This window comes from Podarcis melisellensis (assembly GCF_964234715.1).
Source record: "Podarcis melisellensis genome assembly, chromosome: 6".
Classification (NCBI taxonomy): domain Eukaryota; kingdom Metazoa; phylum Chordata; class Lepidosauria; order Squamata; family Lacertidae; genus Podarcis; species Podarcis melisellensis.
The window spans coordinates 11,952,187-11,970,478 of NC_138538.1; the positions used below are offsets into that span (position 1 = coordinate 11,952,187).

General features: G+C 42.2%; 1 long non-coding RNA gene across 1 annotated transcript in view; it reads left to right on the forward strand.

Annotated features, from left to right (window-relative positions):
• Positions 1–17,788, forward strand: part of LOC309373288 — an 82,831-nt gene extending 65,043 nt beyond the window's left edge. The window contains exons 2-3 of the long non-coding RNA XR_014169946.1: positions 17,365–17,496; positions 17,543–17,788. This is a non-coding gene — a long non-coding RNA (uncharacterized lncRNA). The remainder of the gene's footprint in view (positions 1–17,364; positions 17,497–17,542) is intronic.
• Positions 17,789–18,292: the final 504 nt, after the last annotated feature.

The following is an 18,292-nucleotide window of genomic DNA, read 5'->3' on the forward strand; positions in this document are numbered from 1 at the left end:
TGTGGTGAAAATTGGGATGGTGTCAACAATGTGCTTTTATGCACCTTCTTAAGATTTTGTTTTTATGCAATCAGGCTTTTCCAGGGGAGCACTGTTGGGCATTATTCATGCTGACTTTACCCATGGATTTAATATATTTTTATTGGTTTAAATCTCTCTTTCCTTTTTTGTGACGGTACTTACCAGTGTGGCAGCCATTGTGTCCTGGAACTCAGGGTCATTCAGTATTTGAGTACTGGCACCTCATAGTTTACAATAAAAATAAAAATGTGTGTGTTTGTGTGCATGCGTGTCATGATATTTTCAAATGTTAGGTTTGTAAATTATTTAAATAAATGACTCAGTTTTTCCATATATATATTTTCCACACAGTCTCACTTTTCCTCATGTGCGATGATTTCTCCCAGCTCTTAAAGGCTTATGTTCTTCCTCTGGTTTGTGATTTGTCCACTTAGTTACAAGTACAATGATTCTCAGATCCTACCCTGAGGTCTCTTTTTCTGCACCCCTGGGACAAGGGGTGGGGGTTAAAACTGATATATAAGACTATTTCAGTATAAGAAATTCAGGCTAATAAGCAACTCCAGTTGCCTTATGATTAAAATACCTCCTTTTTTCAAAAAGAAAAAAAGAAAAGAACATTTCTACTAGTTTCTTATGAAAGACACCAGTTTTTTTTCCGACGTAGCAAATGAAATTATTGGGATGCATGTGGACTTCTCATAATCTCATATTGGTATGTGGTGCATAATGATATTCCCCCTCTAAGGAGAGGCAAAGGTGTGACATGTTCTTGATAATGTTAAAGAGATGAAGCACATTATTTTGTCATGGAAATCACACTGAGTACCACTTTTGAGGAAGAAAAATGGTGTTTTTAAAAAAGTTTTACTTGTGGATTTTTTTTAGTGAGTGAGCTACGAAGGAGCAGGCAAGAAACTTAGGCAGTTAATACATATTCAGATAGTGAATATGTCACAAGTCATAAAAATCCAAGCAGGGGAAAAATATGTTTTAGAAGGCTTTTTAACATCACTCATTTGAAGATACAGTAGAAAGGGAATAATGTTTGGAGTAAACGTTGAGAGGGGGCTGTGGTGGAATCTCCCAAATTGCTTCAGATTTCAGTTTAAATGAAGTTTCAGTGGCAATCCTAGTGTATGCTGAAGAAGAAATAGAAGCCCTAGTCTATAACTCTACCCATAGTTACCATTTCATGACAAAAGGGAGTTACGTTAGGAAATTTGGCTTGAGCAGAGTGTGCATTAAAGCAAATATCATGAGTAGAATTAAGCGTAATGCTAAGCATGGGCATTTGTACACGGACTGTGGCCAGCATGCACACTGGGTCTCTCCTCCCGGTAGTGGTTGGTGTCATGGCGGATTACATCATTGTGAGGTGGCCATCGGTGGTTATCAAACATATATCCTGTGCTCTGCAGCCTCCCCAGGTGCCTGACCTTCTGGATGTGAAAAAGCCCTAGAGAAATTACCTCATGTTATCGTCCACTGAGCTTTTATTGAAGCACAAGAAAGCAAGAAAGGTGGTTGTCAAATGCTTGAGGTCAGTGTGGTCACTCCTTGTCTTTATGGAAGTTCTTCCTTTTCCCTTGAAAACCTGCTTCCACACTGAATTCTTTAAAAGTAAGAGATTTCACTTTTGAAACAGCAGTTTTCAGGCACATTGTAGGCAGGAAATGTGGTCACCCTGGAAGGCTGCAGGTTGCAAAGAACGGATGATTTATAGAATGAAAGGACACTTACAAATGCCCCACAGACACCCCATTTTAGTTGCTAAACTTGATTTTTTCAATTTCTAAAAATACTTATAAGAAACAGTCCTCTCACAAAACTGCTGTTCTCAGCACCCTTAACACCCTCAAGCTTCCAGGATTATTTGATGGCGGGGGGTGGGAGTCATTACAGTCAGAGTGTTTTAAATGCATGCCGCCAATGTGAACTCAGTGCTCATGGTGAGAAGTAATCTCACACAGATTTCAACCAAACCACCTAATTTTTATAACTTGGTTCATAATTTATGATCCTGAATCTTCAGGCAAATTTCCTTGCTGATGTTTGAAAGCAACACTAAACTGCACACGAAAGCTCATACCAATAACAAACTTAGTTGGTCTCTAAGGTGCTACATCTCAATCCCAAAGGAGGGCAGTGCCAAAGAATGCTCCAACTACCACACAATTGCGCTCATTTCACATGCTAGCAAGGTAATGCTTGAAATTCTACAAGGCAGGGTTAAGCAGTATGTGGACCGAGAACTCCCAGAAGTGCAAGCTGGATTTTGAAGGGGCAGAGGAACCAGAGACCAAATTGCAAACATGTGATGGATTATGGAGAAAGATAGAGAATTCCAGAAAAACATCCACTTCTGCTTCATTGACTACGCAAAAGCATTTGACTGTGTCGACCACAGCAAACTATGGCATATTCTTAAAGAAATGGGAGTGCCTGATCACCTCATCTGTCTCCTGAGAAATCTCTATGTGGAACAAGAAGCTACAGTTAGAACTGGATATGGAACAACTGATTGGTTCAAAATTGGAAAAGGAGTACGACAAGGCTGTATATTGTCTCCCTGCTTTTTTAACTTATATGCAGAATTCATCATGCAAAAGGCTTGACTGGATGAATCCCAAGCCAGAATTAAGATTGCCAGAAGAAATATCAACAACCTCAGATATGCAGATGACAAAACCTTGATGGCAGAAAGTGAGGAGGAATTAAAGAAACTTTTAATGAGGGTGAAAGAAGAGAGTGCAAAATATGGTTCTGAAGCTCAACATAAAAAAACCTAAGATAATGGCCACTGGTTCCTCCTGGCAAATAGAAGGGGAAGAAATGGAGGCAGTGAGAGATTTTACTTTATTGGGTTCCATGATCACTGCAGATGGTGACAGCAGTCACAAAATTAAAAGACACCTGCTTCTTTGGAGAAAAGCAATGACAGTCCTAGACAGCATCTTAAAAAGCAGAGACATCACCTTGCTGACAAAAGTTCATATAGTTAAAGCTATGATTTTCCCAGTAGTGATGTATGGAGGTGAGAGCTGGACCATAAAGAAGGCCGATCACCGAAGAATTGATGCTTTTGAATTATGGTGCTGGAGGAGACTCTTGAAAGTCCCATGGACTGCAAGAAGATCAAACCTCTCCATTCTTAAGGAATTCAGCCCTGAGTGCTCACTGGAAGGACAGATCGTGAAGCTGAGGCTGCAATACTTTGGCCACCTCATGAGAAGAGAAGACTCCCTGGAAAAGACCCTGATGTTGGGAAAGATGGAGGGCACAAGGAGAAGGGGATGACAGAGGACGAGGGGGTTGGACAGTGTTCTTGAAGCTACCAGCATGAGTTTGACCAAACTGCGGGAGACAATGGAAGACAGGAGTGTCTGGCATGCTCTGGTCCATGGGGTCACGAAGAGTTGGACACGACTAAACAACTAAACAACAACAAAGCTGCTACTGGAAGAAATTTTTAAATTTTGTTTTGACTACAGCAGACCAGCACAGCTACCTATCTGTAACGTGCACTGTGCATGTGCAGGATCAGTGATCAACTCTCATCAATGAAAAGTAAGTATAGACATCTCCCCCTTTATACACACACACACACCAAACAGGTAAAACAGGATAACATACCTCCCCCCCCCCCAATGCAGAACAATTTATGAAACACTAGGGAGCTTAAACCCCCCCCCCTTTAAAATGCCACATACTGCCCTGCTGTGTCCCCATTGTTTTGCATTTATTGGCAAGTGATTTATGGGGAAAAAAGCAGTTGAATATTACCAGTTCTGTATTTTTATGGCACAGTTTTCCCCTGCAGTTCTTTCCTCTGTGTTTCCTTTATTATAAATGCTAGGCCTTGCATTCAGTAATCACTCTTTATGACAACTTAAATATGTACTGCATTATTTGTGAATTAGAGAGCAATTTATTTAGGAATCTCAGAAAATCATTTTTCTTCCAGGTACAGCCTTGCATTCTATTCTTTGTTTATCTGCTACTGCCTTCTCTCCCCCTCCTCTCCCCACACAGGTCTTGTAGACTAGAAGAGAGATTTCATTCAGATGCGAATTGCTGCATTAGCCTCAAAATTGTTCCAAAGACAAGTTCCCACTTTCATGGTGGTCAGAAGAAGAGAAAAAGTGATGCATGAAAGAGATGGAGTTCTTTCAAGCACAAAATGGGGCTGAGAATGGACGAAAGGGACCTGCCATACTGTGTAATTACATACCCAGTAGCTTCTATCAAGTTCATCAACAACAAATAGGCTTGACATGGGAAGATCGTCCGGGGTTCTTGAAACAATTGCAGCCTGAAGTTCAGAATAGGGCTGTCAGATATTTCAGCATACAGTATTGTAAAACTGGGCATGAGTTCTTGTGAAAACTATTTGGATTCAACAAAATAGCCCTAAGGCCAATAGAATTTAGACCAGTAATTGTCTAAATTGTGGTACCTCGGGTTAAGTACTTAATTCGTTCCGGAGGTCCATTCTTAACCTGAAACTGTTCTTAACCTGAAGCACCACTTTAGCTAATGGGGCCTCCTGCTGCCGCCATGCCACCAGAGCACAATTTCTGTTCTTATCCTGAAACAAAGTTCTTAACCTGAAGCACTATTTCTGGGTTAGCGGAGTCTGTAACCTGAAGCGTATGTAACCCGAGGTACCAATGTATTCAAAAGTAAGAAGCTCTGCATTTCAGGAGCTGGAACGAAAAGACCCTCAGGGTTGCTATACATCTGGAATTTACTGGACATAGCCGGGATTCTGTCGTCCAGGCAGAAATCATTAAAATGTCTGGGGAAATCCAGAAAAAAAGCTTAACAACTTGGCCAAAAAAACTCACTTTTTGAAACATTGCAACCCTACTGAATCTACAATTCTATGATTCAATAAGCCTTATTTGCAGCCTTGAGCTGTAATTTTATGCACACTTGCCTAGAAGAAAGTCCCATTGAATTCCAACGGATTTACTTTTGAGTAGGTGCATATATGATTCAGCTGTTGGGATTCAGCTGGACAACTACAGTTTTAGGTCAACCACTTATGGGCAAATTTAAATGAATATTTGGCACCTTATAACCCTCCGAATAAATTATCTGGTTGAGTATTTTGTCATGGTGTCTCATGTTTATTCCAAAAAAAAAAAACACAAAAACACAACCAACTGGATCTATGAAAATATATGCTTGAAAGTGTTGAGGGTTTTTTTTTTTTTTGGAATATGTAATACACCCACACCTTATTTTTTAAAAGCAAAACTTGAAATGCTTTTTAAAAAAATCCATTGAAATTCCTACAGCTGTGTTACAGGACTCTCTGATTTCACCTCCAATTTTGCTGTAGGCAAAACTTGATAGCACCTTACAGATGTGCAAAACACTTCTGGGAGATTTCAGTAAGCTTATTGAAATTCCTTTGACTTCTCTTGAAACTCCCAGTGATGCTTAGGCTGCTTTGGACTCTCCCAGCATGACACAGTTTCACCGCTGCAGCAAAGCATGGCGATCCTGTAAGCCGCCCAGATAAGGTTGCCAATTATTCATAATTTTCATAGACTATTCATATTGCCGGAGCTTGGTTCATAAGCAGATAATTCCTTGCTGAGTTGTTGTTTTTTGTGAGGTGTATGCAGATAGAACCAGCTCAAAGGACATTTGTTTCATCTGGGGTGGAGAACATCCAGCCTGCAGACCAAATGTGGCCTTTCAGGTGACCCCCCCTCTCACACACACACATCTTCAAGGCTCTTCTCAGGCCATGCCCATCACCAGAACAGCTCAGAAGAAGAAGAAGAAGAGTTTGGATTTGATATCCCGCCTTTCACTCCCTTTAAGGAGTCTCAAAGCGGCTAACATTCTCCTTTCCCTTCCTCCCCCACAACAAACACTCTGTGAGGTGAGTGGGGCTGAGAGACTTCAAAGAAGTGTGACTGGCCCAAGGTCACCCAGCAGCTGCATGTGGAGAAGCGGAGACACAAACCCGGTTCCCCAGATTACGAGACTACCGCTCTTAACCACTACACCACACTGGCTCTTAACCACTACACCACACTGGCTCTCTTTCCTGGGTGCGTTCACCTGGTGGAAATGTCTCCTTAAACTGTGATGATGCCTCTTGCTTCCCTGGGTGGAGGACAGAGAGTCTGAGTGTTTGGGGGACAGGATGGGAACCTCTGGCTGTGTGGCTGGAATGTAGTCTGCTCTACAAAGGTATGAGCCCAACAATTTCTCTGCCCGGTTTTGTCACTGGCCCTGTCCACCGCTTGCAATGTGGAGCCCAGAACATTGCTTACATGGGAATGTAGCCCTTGGTCTGAAAAAAGACTCTAGGAGGGCTGGAATCAGAAGCTGCTTGGACTAGACCAAGGTATCTTCAGACCTATAGAGCTCTGAGTGGCGAACTTGGAAGATCTGCCCGGCAGGGTTTCCTCAGGTTCTAGACTGTTCCACATGTCCTATTAGGACCACCTGGGCAGGAAGTAATTTAAAGGACTTCCTGTTTGGGTTGGGACCTTGCCTAAGCAATAAGGTCCTCCTCACACTGATGTGTTTCCCTGTATGCCATATAGTTCTGACTCCCTAGCAAAATCTATTGAAGTCTGACTGTCCTTAGCCTTGTCTCATAGAAATGATACTAGGAATGATACCTGGTATCTCCAACTGTCCACATTATGCTATATTCATGTGTTGTTTGTTTGTTTTGAATGGATGTTTATAAATATATCTATCTATCTTGATTAAGAACTTGTCTCTGAGGCTTTGGAGAGCTGCTGTCAGTCACTGAATCAGTGAGTCCTGCTGATGTAGGAAATCTGCTGCTACAGCATCTCTGATAGTTAGCCAGCCATCCAACTCTATTTAAAAACCTCATTTTCAATGAAGAATAGGTGGAAACCCTTATGGACTTTCTGCGCAATACAGAAAATGAACTTGTGGGGAAATCCAGCCACATCAAGGTTTGAAAACTGAAAAATAGATGGTTGGTTTATGAGAAGAGTTTAATGTTATTAGGAAGTAAGATTTTCATATATTTTTTTAAAAGCTGATAGACAGAGATTATCAGAATTTTTTATCTTTTTCTTGTTCTTGTTCTTTTCCACTTATTTCCTTTTTAATATTTTTGTTTAAAAGGAGAGCTTGATATTTGATGTTTATCTTTGTAGAGCATTTTTTCTTTGTTCCATCAAACATTGAAGAAAAAGAAGGGAAAAAGGTGGACTCTCCTGAAAAACAGATGGGCAATCCCCCCACTACATACACACGAAGGGGGAGGGGATGACGGGAACCCCGGGGGGGGGGGCGTCACAAAGCCTCCAAACTCAGAAACCTCTCCAGGTGTCTTCCCTCTGGAGCACAGCACGGGAAATTCCATAACTCTTCAGTCCTGGTGCATAGCAGTGACACATATCCTAAAATATGTGCACACTCGAACAGCAGAGTAAAGCTGGAAGTGGATATTGTGAGGTGTGGCATTTAAGTTTATTAAGTAATATATACAGGACAAAGCAAGGGACGCGGGTGGCGCTGTGGGTTAAACCACAGAGCCTAGGACTTGCAGATCAGAAGGTCGGCAGTTTGAATCCCCGTGACGGGGTGATGGGGTGAGCTCCCATTGCTCGGACCCTGCTCCTGCCAACCTAGCAGTTCGAAAGCATGTCAAAGTGCAAGTAGATAAATAGGTACCGCTCTGGTGGGAAGGTAAACAGCGTTTCCGTGCGCTGCTCTGGTTCTGCCAGAAGCGGCTTACTCATGCTGGCCACATGACCCGGAAGCTGTACGCCGGCTCCCTCGGCCAGTAAAGCGAGATGAGTGCCGCAACCCCAGAGTTGGTCATGACTGGACTTAATGGTCAGGGGTCCCTTTACCTTTACCTTTTACTGGTCAAACTAATCGTGGCATCCCTCTCACATCTTCTCTGAGAGAGAGAGAGTACAAAAGTACCATACAATGGAAGAGATAGGACTGGCTTCTTTACCCCACACTTTCCGATCATGGAATGTAAACACAGACATGTGATGTAACAATCACACATCTAGCAATGGGAGAAAATGTAAATACTGACAGAGGATGCACCCCACTTTTCCCTTTAAACTTCTTTCTAATAGTTCAGTTCATAAAATAAAGCCTGAGATTTGTTGTTGTAGTTGTTGCTGCTGCTCAGTTTATGAGCTCTGGAGAAGGTATCGGCTGGAACATTTGGCTTTAGTGAGACTATTTGGAATATCTTTTCTTCTTCTCTGGATTGGGAAATAGCAGTGTTTTGGGAGATGCAGCTGCTGATTCCCAGGAGTTAGATTATACAGGGTTTGTGTGTGGTGCTGGGGACTGTGAGGTGTAGAATCAATGATCCGCATGAAAAAGATGAGAGTGTAAAAACAGTTCTGGAAACCTGGGGGGGGGGGGGGGAGAGAGAGATGAAAAATAACACAGCCATCCTCATTCCATCTCTCATTCACCAAAACAATCTGAGGCTGGGAGACATACAATTAATGACTCAGCAGAAGCTACTCTGCAACGTGGGTCAGGGGCTCATTACTTATATTGCAGCAAAATGCAAAGTATGAGTGTGTGCAGTTTTTTAAGTAATTAAAATAAGCAATGAACAGTAGCACCTTATGGAAATTAGGAAGAGGGTAGTGTAGCAGGGCTGGCTCCATGTAAAAAAAAAATAATCAGTACCATTTTTGGATTAAAAAAAGATCTATGGGGGATTTTTTTGGAATAACAAAGAACACTATCAAATATGTCTTTTAAAAACCCAGGATTTTTAGGGAAAGTAGTTTTTGTACACATATCAATGTATTTATTTCCCTCCCTTTTGTCCCATGATTTTAGAGTGGCATACAGGGTTTCCCCTTCCATTCTTATCCTCACAATAATCCTGCCAGGTATGGTATGTTGAGAGGCAGTGACTTCCCCAAAGTTCCCCAGACAGCATGAAGAGTGTGGGGATTTAAACTTGGGATTCTCTAGTTTGCAGCCACCCCCCCCCCCGCTCACCCTCATGACTGGAGCCCTTGATGTCCTGTCATGGCAGCACTACTGAAACACGATGAAATAAGATGCATGTTTTGAGAAAATGAACAACATTTCAAAAAAAGAAAATGAAAAAAGGTATCTACAAAATGCAAACTAAAGATGCAAAAAGGACAGTTTTTATTACCAGTGGCAGAGGAAGAGGAATGCAGGGGAAGCACACCGCCCCTGGCAGCGTGATCCCGGTGTGGTATCATAGCGGCTGCCCCACCCGCCTGTGCTGGGCGCCACGCCCCCAGGATGCGCACCACGCCCCTGCGGGCAGCGCATCACACCTCCAGGATGCTTGCCATGCCCCTGCTGGGGGTGCGCCATGCCCCTTTGATGTGCGCCAGCCCCTGCCTGCTCTCTGCCCCCCCCCCAGTGCCGGAGCATGTAGCTCCGCCACTGTTTATTACCAGGACTTTCCCTGGTAAATAAAGGCATTTCAAGATTCATGTGAGTCTCTCTCAACTTGCCGGACTTAGGATGGTCAGTTACGCCTTGCCAGTAAACATGAAACTATCTCCAAAGTGGGGTACAAAAGAGGAGACCCTAATTTATGCATAAAGATGGAAAAGTTGAAACAATTGCTGAAATTTTATTAGAAACCATCTCACCGTAATAAGGGAAACTGCGGCCAGGTGATTTGTGTGCCTGCTCAGTTTGCTGTCCAGGGTCACAGTCACACTCTACATTTAAAGTGCTGTGATATGACTTTAAGCAGCCATGGCTCCTCTCAAAGACTCCTGGGAACTATAGCTTCTTAAGAGTTCCGAGAGTTGTTAGGAGGAAACCCTCCCCGCATTTATGGCATGGTTTAATAATCAATCCTGCTCCTCCTGAGAATTGTGGCTCTGTGGAGGTGATGGGGGAGTTAATAAACTACCATTCCCAGAATTCTTTGGGGGAAGCCCTGACTGTTTAAAGTAGCATCATGCCACTTGAATTGGAGGATGTGAATGTGGCCCCAGGTATTAGCCCTTGATCGGCAACATTAAATACCGGCTTTCTCTTTCAACTGGAGGTGGACCAGAGAGGCCTACAAAAAGGCCACTCCTTCAAACAGAGGACTGTCCTCTGTGAAGCAGAACTGGCTGCTTTAGCCAGATAACATAATGGGTTTAAACAAATAACAACAACAACAACAAAAAGCCACCCAAAGTGGCTGGGACAACTCAGCAATATGGGCAGGGTTTTGTTGTTGTTGTTGTTTAGTCATTTAGTCGTGTTCGACTCTTTGTGACCCCATGGACCAGAGCACCCCAGGCACTCCTGTCTTCCACTACCTCCCGCAGTTTGGTCAAACTCACGCTGGTAGCTTCGAGAACACTGTCCAACCACCTCGTCCTCTGTCGTCCCCTTCTCCTTGTGCCCTCCATCTTTCCCAACATCAGGGTCTTTTCCAGGGAGTCTTCTCTTCTCATGAGGTGGCCAAAGTACTGGAGCCTGAGCTTCAGGATCTGTCCTTCCAGTGAGCACTCAGGGCTGATTTCCTTCAGAATGGATAGGTTTGATCTTCTTGCATTCCATGGGACTCTCAAGAGTCTCCTCCAGCACCATAATTCAAAAGCATCAATTCTTCGGCGATCAGCCTTCTTTATGGTCCAGCTCTCACTTCCAAACATCGCTACTGGGAAAACCATGGCAGGGTTTACAAATTTATTATTATTATTGTTGTTGTTGTTGTTATCTAAAAATCATCTCTTTAAGAAGCATTTGGTGGCAATTGTCATCCTGAGCAGATGAACATTGCTCTGTTGTTTCCTCTGCTTGTTCCATTCATCCACAAAACAACAATCACTTTTCGCCTCATCCCCTTTCCCTTTCCCTTCTCCCTGCTACAAACAGCAGCCCTGTCTGAAGAAAGAGGAGGTGTGCTTATTCCTTGATTTTCAGTAACACCCAGCAGAGCTGGTATGTAATCATATTCTGTGTGATGAATGTGAAACACTTTAGGAAAGTGTGTTATTATTATTCTAAAATGACGTTGTGCACGAATTAATTTTTTTCTTCCCCTCCGCGGTTTGAAAGATGTAAGGAACTCTGAAATTGCTAATTGTAACAATCCCTGCTCCTGAGATAAGATAAGATTTGAAACACAAGTGCACCCTGCTGAAAGATTTGTCATTTGAAACTCTGCCAGAGGGGCTGCGGTATTAGAAGAACTAGTCTACAGGCCACTAAACCAATAGATTAGGGTGCCTATGATCTCCTTAATTAAAGACTCCTGCTACCACTGGGGGACATAATGTGCTTCATGGTAATTCTTATGTTAAAGATGTAATGGAGAGTAATATTGCATTAATAATAAGGCAGCTGCAGGTTGTTCTCCTCTAAACCCTGTGCTTTCCCCCTGCTCCCATGAATGCCTGTTATCTTACGCACTGGATTATTAAGGCTCCTGCCTCTTTTCAGTACCATGGACAGCCACACCTAATCCATAGCTTTGGGGATGGACACTTTTCTTCCCTCTATTGGAATGGCTGTGCAGTGCAAGTCTGGTTTAAAGATAAAGGACCCTAAGAAGGGGAAGCAAGAAGGGCTTTTAGGTAGCTGGTCAACAGTTAGCAGGAACACAGCAGACTGAGCAGTCACACAGGTCCCCTGAGCCCAGTCTTTTTGGCAAGGGTGAAAAGTGCTTGTTTTTGTTTTAAGGATTATAGAAATTATTTCTGAATTTGCAGCTATACATGTTGAGGGGCACTGAAGGCATCTTCCTTGTGCTGTTGCTGGAGGAGGTGGTCCAATTCTCACTGATTCTCCCTCCAACCAGCATTTATTAAATCAGTTCTGGAGGGTTGGGGACCTGCAGACAGGAAAAACATTTGTCAAAAAATGGCTTCTTTCCCATCATGTTAGTGGATGTATCCAGCTAAATCACAAAGGTGTGTTGTTTTTGTTGTTGTTAGCAGCAGCAGTAACAACAACAACCATGGAAAAAGAAAACAGCCTTTCAAGTGCTCTACAAATATAAAAACTAGATAGACAGACGATAGATGATAGATAGATAGATGATAGATAGATAGATAGATGATAGATAGATAGATAGATGATAGATAGATGATAGATAGATGATAGATAGATGATAGATAGATAGATAGATAGATAGATAGATAGATAGATAGATGATAGATAGATGATAGATAGATAGATAGATGATAGATAGATGATAGATAGATGATAGATAGATAGATAGATGATAGATAGATGATAGATAGATGATAGATGATAGATAGATAGATGATAGATTAGATAGATAGATAGATGATAGATAGATGATAGATAGATGATAGATAGATGATAGATAGATGATAGATAGATGATAGATAGATAGATAGATAGATATAGATAGATAGATATAGATAGATAGATAGATGATAGATAGATAGATGATAGATATAGATATAGTTACATACATTAAAATATAAACATCAATAATACAATAAAGTAGCATATCAAAATTGTATGCACATTTCTGTGCCCAGGACATACCTTTGTAAGACAAAGAGGAATTCAACAAAGATTATAAACAGGGTATAATTAAGCAAGAATCAGATAGCGTAGTTTCCTGAAAAGAAGATATTGCACAAAAGGTGAGATTAAGATTTTTTTATTTTTTAAAAAAAGACTGTGAAAAGATAGGTTTGCAGTGTAGGAGGAGAGGGAAGTGGCAAGGCGCAAAGCAAGAGAAAATAGATTAATATATGCCGCCAGAGTTCTAGCAAGGCCATCTGTTCCTATATTATACCTGTGAGGTCAAATCTTGTTTGCAGGTTAGCACAATCACATTACATATGTCAGACTTAACAGTATCAACCAGAAATAAATTGAAACAAATTGGCCACTTTGAATTCATATATTCACTTCAGGTATTCATGTGGTTCTACAAATGCCTGATTCTGAATTTATGATCCTTCTGAAGTTTGCAGTATTCAGCACATTAGCTCTCCGGCATTCAACCACTTGGGTGTTTGATCCTCCACACTGCTTTCATTGTGTGCCGGGGGTTAATCTATCAACAATATACAGAACTTCACAAAGGATGGTTGATTAGTGAATGGATAGCTAGCTGAATGTATAATGAGTTTTGTATACACATTTCTGGAAGAAAACACAAAAATCACCCAGAGAATTTGGCAAACTAGCAAGTTGCCCAACCAATTGTAAAAATGCACCAACCTTTGAGACAGGGAGCCTTGTAGACTATTTGCCATGATGTCTGGATACAGTGGTACCTCTGGTTACGTACTTAATTCATTCCGGAGGTCCATTCTTAACCTGAAACTGTTCTTAACCTAAAGCACCACTTTAGCTAATGGGGCCTTCCACTGCTGCCGGAGCACGATTTCTGTTCTCATCCTGAAGCAAAGTTCTTAACCCACGGTACTATTTCTGGGTTAGCGGAGTCTGTAACCTGAAGCGTATGTAACCTGAAGTACCACTGTAACACTGAACAGAATGCAGATAGATTTACTGAGTAATAAAAGGTAAAGGGACCCTGACCATTAGTTCCAGTCGTGACCGACTCTGGAGTTGCGGCGCTCATCTCGCTTTATTCACTGAGGGAGCCAGCATGCAGTCTCCGGGTCATGACTAAGCCGCTTCTAGCTAACCAGAGCAGCGCATGGAAACGCCGTTTGCCTTCCCGTCGGGGCGGTACCTATTTATCTACTTGCACTTTGATGTGCTTTCGAACTGCTAGGTTGGCAGGAGCAGGGACCAAGCAACAGGAGCTCACCCCGTCATGGGGATTCGAACTGCTGACCTTCTGATCAGCAAGTCCTAGGCTTTGTGGTTTAACCCACAGCGCCACCCGCATCCCTTTACTGAGTAACAGGACATCATTATAGAACATTTCCTCACATAATACCACACTTCCTCGTGTGTCCTTTTTGTCCAACTACCTAGATCTGTTAACTTTTGGTTGGTCAGTTCTAGAAGGTGGAGCCATGAGACTACTGCTTCATTCTATGACAACTCTGTTATAGAGTTCCACTTGGCTGTTTTGTTTCCTGCTATTCAACACAGAGAATGCAAGCAGGGAGAGCACTGCTGCACTCTGGTCCAACTTGTGAGTTTTCAATAAGCTTCTATGGCCCATGTGACAACAGGATAATGGATTGGATGGGCCTTTGGCTCTTAGGCTAACAGCTATATGAAACCACAGAAATAGGTCATCTAGGGATGTAGGGTGATGCATCATGAGTCTGCTAATGTCACTTTACTTCTCCTTTTCACCAAATTCAGATGATGCTGGGGAAGTAGGGGTGGGGGAGAAATTTGCATTTGTTTGCATTTTAATGAGAATGCCTTGTGGGATATCTTCAGGAGAAGAAAAGGCTAGGGAGTAAACGCTACACAAATCTGGAGTGGAGTCCCTAAGACAGTTGGATGGCAACTTGTATGCCTCCTTCCAGAAACTCTGGCAGCCAAGCTGGTCCCAAATGCATTGCTCTGCTTTCCTTTGGACCACTCCAGCGAGGCTGAGGGGGAGGGACTTGTCATCTGGGTAGCCCAGGACCTTGACACACGCTGCCCAGGCTTGTGCCCTGTGGAGGTCACTTCAGTGTTGCTAATGCAGTGCTTTGACTTCACCCTCAGAGATGCTCTCCATTGTCTCTTGAAACAGATGGATGCTAGCAATAATGGGGAGCTACTTACACACCTTGAACCAACATGCAAACGGAAACGCAGATATCCCAGTTCTCCAACCAACCAGGGTGTATGCATAAATGGGGAGGAAAGTGCACATAAAAATGAAGACATTAGTGAAAACAGCATACAAAAATACACCATAATGAGGAAAATTGATTGCAAAAATTTGTATATTACTTGAAACTGCATACAAAAAGGTGTAGTTTAAAAGAAATTCACACTAAAATGCTGATGAATTTTCATGAAGACTTTTTAAAAAATGAAATATAACCAATTGCTGCTGCTGTAATGTGGAGAACTGAATTTAAGGTTGGGGAAATAAGAAACAGAAACTGTCATGCACTTGAACACTTTTTGTTTCATTCCATTTTCCATTTTCCTTCTGGCAACCCCATTCCTTATTGTCTCATTTGTTTCATTTCTCTTTCATTACTGTTTTATTCACTGTTTATCATTCACATTTTCATTTCTGTGCTGATTACAATGGAGACCTAGTCTTTTGATGCCTGCAACTTTACAGTCACCACACTCTTTTGATGCTTATAATTTTGGGGTTTCTCCATATGAATGCTATGAAAATTTCAAGCTTTGTGAGACCCTGTGTTTCAGACAGATTGGACTAAGTGCCTCATTTTATAAGCAACTGAAAAGGAGATGACATATTCTAAACTTTCCATTGCTTTGTACTTCAAATTGGAGTTTTATTTACTTGCCCATTAAGGAATACTCACAAAGACTTTCCTCCCTACAGATGTTCTCAGTTTGTCTTTTGCCAAACAAGGCAATGGAATAACCCAAAGACGTTTTGAATAAGTTGGGCTAAAGCTTTAGATTGGATGATTTTCATGATCTCGTCACTTTCAGAGCTCTCCAAATTCTCCCTCCCTACTGAATGTCCCAGAGACGTATCAGTTAGCTAAGCAATGTGGGGAAAATATGGGGCGAATGAAAGGAAAGTCCTTTAATTCATTTCTCTCATCTGTGTCTATATTTTCATTTGTTTCTCATAGAAGCAAATGAGAAACAAATGTGGAGCATTCATTTCTTTTTCTATTCATTATAGAAACACAGATCTACAGAGGAACACAGACCAGGGCTTCCAAAATGATGGTGGTGATGATGATTATTTGGAATAATCAAGGGTGGAGTAAGAAAATGCTTCCACCATAGTTCCTTCAAAGGAACTCTGTTTTCTCCATCAGTTAGCCAAAATCCAAAGACCACTAAATGTACAGTGCTGAGATGACAGACGCTGTCTTTCCAAGGGAGCATTTCCTTCTCAGATCTATCTTCACATAAGCCTGGACTTGGAGTGTGTGCAATCTACGAGATGACATAACTCAATAGGTAATTTTAATTTGATACCCAAGAGCTTAAAGAACACGCATCCTTTGCTCTCAGCTGCTTCACTTCTCTTTCAAACAACCAATTCTGGCACACATTTAAAAAAAAATTGGGGGGGGGGAGAAGAGGTGGCAGAGTTCATTGTACTTGCACATTTTATTTTCCTCATTTCCATTTTCCCATTTTGTCTCTCCAACCTGCTCTACACGCTTTGTTCAGAAACTTGTCCAATTCTCTCCAATGCATTGATGCACCTTAACTCAACAACAGTCCTGACTGGTCAATTATTCCCAAGTAATTTGTTTCTTCTTGCATGAAATAAACCACATTCATGATCCTCTCGATTCCTTCTTTATCTGTGTGTGTTGCTGGTGCAGATTTAGGAAATGTGGGACTGTGGATTAAAGCGCTTGAACTAATAATAGTACTCTATTTAAAGGAATGTTAGTTCCTAGGTTTCCATTTTGTTCTTTATCAGGACTCCTGAGTGGACTGCAAAATTTAGAGTGGATTTCAGACTCCAATCTAGGCATTCATTCATTCAATCATTTATTAGATGGCACATTAAGTATCTTCCATCAAATAATCAATTAATAATGGCAATATTATACTTTTTCACATGATGATTCTGGTATGCCCCACAGAGAAACTTACAGTCTTCAAATAAAAACATCTTGAAGGTCCTAGACCACAGAGAAGTTAGGCTGGCCTCAACTAGAGCCAGGGCTTTTTCGGATGTGGCTCTGACCTGGAACACTCTGTCACAAGAGACTAGGGCCCTGCGGGACTTGACATCTTTCCACAAGGCCTGCAAGACAGAGCTGTTCCGCCAGGCCTTTGGCCAGGGCACAGCCTGACTCCCTCCCTCGGCAATCTTCAAGGAGCTCTGGCCCAATGGTGGTCAGTGGCTTGAATTGAATTAATTTTATAATGAATGATTTTAGAGTGTTGTTTGTGCTGTACTTTTGTACTGTTTTGTTGTTGTTAGCTGCCCTGAGCCCGGCTTCGGCTGGGGAGGGCGGGATATAAATAAAAATTATTATTATTATTATTATTAGATGGCACATTAATTATCTTCCATCAAATAATCAATTAATAATGGCAATTTTATACTTTTTCACATGATGATTTTTGGGTAGGTTGTTTTTTTTAAGAGATGTTTAAGAGGCTGGTGGGTTGCTTTCAGTTGTCAACCATGAGCAAGTACTCAGTTGATCAAAACCAAGAGATAATCTGGACATCTCATCAGCAACTGTATAATACATTCTTCTTATATTCAGTTTTGCAGTGAAATTTGCATTTTCAGTCTGTTTAGAGCAGGGGTCTGCAACCCGCGGCTCCGGAGCTGCATGTGGCTCTTTTACACCTTTGCCGCGGCTCCGGGGCGGATACTAACGAGGGGAGGAGGCGCATTGTGTGCCCCGACACTCCCCACTGTGGCGGGCGCTGTTAGTCACGCACCGTCCCGACGTCACCTTCCCGCCTGCCACATTGTAAGGGGCATGTACGCTGGTCACTGTTTTGAAGGGGAGTGAAGAACACACACACACAAAAAGGTAACTTGTTAATTTAACGTTTATTTCTATGAGGAGGAGTAATTCTGAGGGGTCAAACAAAGAAATAATAAAAAAGTGACAAAAAAGTTATTTTTATAATGACGAGTTTTGCGGCTCCCAGTTTTTATTCCTTCGGAAACGGGTCCAAGTGGCTCTTTTTGTCTTAAAGGTTGCAGACCCCTGGTTTAGAGGAATGGAGGTTTTGGACATCAGGCTACCCAGCTGAAATCCGGAACATAGGAAGCTGCCTTATACCAAGTCAGAGTGTTATTCTATCTCACTCAATATGTCTACAATAACAATAGGCAGTGGCTCTCCAGGGTTTCAGGCAGGGGACAATGAATGGAACCAGAGACCTTCTGCATGCAAAGTAGATGTTCTACCACTGAGCTGAGACCCTTTCCCTTTCCCTTTTTGATGTTTGATGTCCTTATGGGGTCCTCGCTGCGAGATCACATTCACTCGGTGCTATACCAGCTGCACTGGCTCCCGGTGGGGTACAGGATCAGATTTAAGGTGCTGGTTTTAACCTTTAAAGCCCTATATGGCCCAGGAACCTCGTACCTACGGGTCTGCCTCTCCTGGTATGTCCCACAGAGGAACTTACGGTCTTCAAACAAAAACATCCTGAAGGTCCCAGGCCACAGAAAGGTTAGGCTAGCCTCAACTAGAGCCAGGGCTTTTTCGGCTGT